The sequence below is a fragment of the Dipteris shenzhenensis genome, chromosome 11 (genome assembly GCF_047967505.1).
Source record: "Dipteris shenzhenensis isolate YYH24624 ecotype China chromosome 11, Dip_SZ_1.0, whole genome shotgun sequence".
Classification (NCBI taxonomy): Eukaryota; Viridiplantae; Streptophyta; class Polypodiopsida; order Gleicheniales; family Dipteridaceae; genus Dipteris; species Dipteris shenzhenensis.
Window position 1 is genome coordinate 25852368 of NC_141606.1, and position 2775 is coordinate 25855142.

The window sequence follows — 2775 nt, forward strand, 5'->3', positions numbered from 1 at the left end:
ATATAGCTAACATTTTTTGTCATCGTGCTTGAAAATGTTTACATTGGATATGTCAATGAGGGAAGATGGTTACACACACACACACACACACACACACACACGCACATGCACACACACACATGTGTATGTATGTATGTATATGTATATATATATGTGTATATATATATGTATGTATGTATATATATCGTTTTTTGCTAAACGTGGCTGTCTCATGATATGTGCGAGCTTATGATGTCAGCTGGTTAGGGGTGTTAGAGAAGCTACACAGAAGAGACGCTGGGACCTCTCTCTCTCTCTCTCTCTCTCTCTCTCTCTCTCTAAGCTCCTTGCTATTGCATCCATAGTGAGGAGGACTGACTGCAAGCTCCAAACCCTAAAAATTTGTGTAAGACAAAGAAAAAAAGCTTTTGCATGAGTTTGAGAACACTCCACGCTCCAGTGATCGGCACGGTACGCAATAGCATGATATGCAACAACGCTCAATGTTGCAATGATCATCTCGTACACAATAGCAAGCACGGTACGCAACATTAGAATACCATACACAACAGCAGAATACATGCTAGCAGAATCAAACCCTTTGCCAACAGAATGTCAAATACAAACATTCCTCATTGTGCAGGCATTCCTCCATGCGGATGTTATGGGAAGGCGGCAGCAGCACATATACACCAAGTCTTTCAAGAGGAGCCTCGAGAGGTGCCATACGATGGTGGACACTTGGAACATCCCTTGAGTGACACATGCTTCTTTCAAAATAAGGTATAATAGAAGTCCTTCCAAGGCCAACAAGGTGAAAATTTCACTAGTCTTACCAAAGGAGATGTGACAACCTCACCCTTAGATTATGGCAACCCTTAAAGCCGCTGTCACGTACCCCTTTATTATAGCATTCTTTTGAGGCCCTTGCACAATTCCCATAATAAGAGAACCCAAAACAAACACTATGGCTTTGCCTTTGGCATGCCAAACAAGGTGAATGATATATCTATCATTCATTAGGCTTGCCTCTCCATGAGTGAAATGCCCAGAGAGAGCATGAAATTGGAGGCCTACGGTGAAAAGGAAGAAGGAGATTAAGAGTGTGCAAAGAGGGCTAAATGAGAATGGCCAAAAGTCATAAAAGGGGACTCCAATTCATCAATACTCAGGTTGGGAGCAGCAACGACAAACGGGAATCAGAAAACAAAATGAATGCACCCAACGCTTGCACCAGCCCCACAGATTCACAAGTAGCAGAGCATAAATAATAAACAATAATTTTATGATGCCCATCTCAAAACCACAACCGTCAAGGCGGCCGGCCTACACATTGCTAACTCATGAGAGAGGGGGGTATATAAACTGGGCGGTGGGGTTAGAGAGGTGGGGTTAGGGTTTTTTTGGGGGGGGGGGGGGGGGGGTATAGGAAGGGTTTGAAGAGTAGATGAGCATTTCTGTGTTGTTAAGAATTTGGTGGTTTCATTTTTGGATCTGCTGAGAAGCTCCGGTCTCCTTCCGTTTTCGCCATCATGAGAGCCAAGGTAAGCTCTCTCCCCTGCTCTCTTCTGCTCACCATCATCTTCTTTCCTTGCTTTTTGCTCCATTTCTTACTGTTTTTTCTGTAAATTTATTGCTTCGTGTGAATTCTTTGATCCTTCTCTCTTTGGCTTTTGGATTTTTGCCTTTCACGATTCGTTTCCATCATAGGGTTTCTGCAGCTTTCCTTTTTTCACCTCAGATGTGCCTTTGTCTACCGTCTCAAGCCTTGTTGCCCCTCCGATTCGCATTTTCAAAACCTCGCCTGCTGTTTAGGTGCTTTCCGTGTTCCTGCCTGATCTTCTGGCCTGTTTCCCCTCCCTTTTGGGCCTGTGAATGTTGCGTCTGAAGCCTGGCTGTCCTTATCTCAATTCGTGCAATCTCTTGTATTCTCACGGCTTTTACGTGTCGTTGCAGTGGAAGAAAAAGAGGATGCGCAGGCTCAAGCGTAAGCGTAGAAAGATGAGGCAGCGTTCAAAGTAGCCGGAAGCTTTGCTCTGTTCATGATTTTGAGCAGCTGTTTATCCTTTGTTGCAAAGATCACGTAGTGAATGGTCATTTGAAGTTACTTCACGTCGGTGTGACAGTCCTTTAAGACCATATCGCCTGACCATGCAGTCTAGAATGGGGTGATGCAGCTGCTGTAACTATGTCCTAGAATTTTCAATATTTCTGTTTCAGATTATCGCACGCAGATGCCTCTCATCTTGCGTCTAAATTTTGGCATGAACAATTCGAATGCTATGGTTTACACATCTCTCTCTCTCTCTCTCTCTGCCCTCTGTTCATGTGCAGTGGTGTAGGCGCATGAGTTAGTACTCTGATTAGTCATCATGACCTTAAGTGGTATATATGCAATCTATTCTTGCTATTGTGATTTGGACTTCCTACTCTTATGTATACTGATTGACGTCCAGCTAGATTTAGATGCTCATTTGGGAGAGACTAAAATGAAATTGTTTAGACTTCACAAGCAGTTGCAGCTTGAATGAATAGATTTTGGACTATTTTTTGATTAGCCTTCTCCTTTAGTGCTAGCCTTCATCATGGCTGAGTTTGCCCTTCACCTCCGGAGTGCCGACAGAAACTCAGTACGAAGACTTTGTATAAAAAGGATGTTCAAGTATGTGTGAGTGTGGATTTTTATGTGTGAGCATATTTTTATACTATGGTCCATGCCCACTGTTGGGCGCTGATGATGTGAGTGGGTATGTCATAGTAGCTAGTCCCTGCAATGCAATATGGAGTTTATGGTTT

At 43.4% G+C, this 2775-nt stretch overlaps 1 long non-coding RNA gene across 1 annotated transcript; it reads left to right on the forward strand.

The window, feature by feature from the left end:
• The first annotated feature begins 1403 nt into the window (after positions 1 to 1403).
• Positions 1404 to 2273, forward strand: LOC147896827 (uncharacterized). The gene is made up of 2 exons (XR_015541797.1): positions 1404 to 1523; positions 1936 to 2273. It is a non-coding gene; the product is annotated as an uncharacterized LOC147896827 (long non-coding RNA).
• The last annotated feature ends 502 nt before the right edge of the window (positions 2274 to 2775 follow it).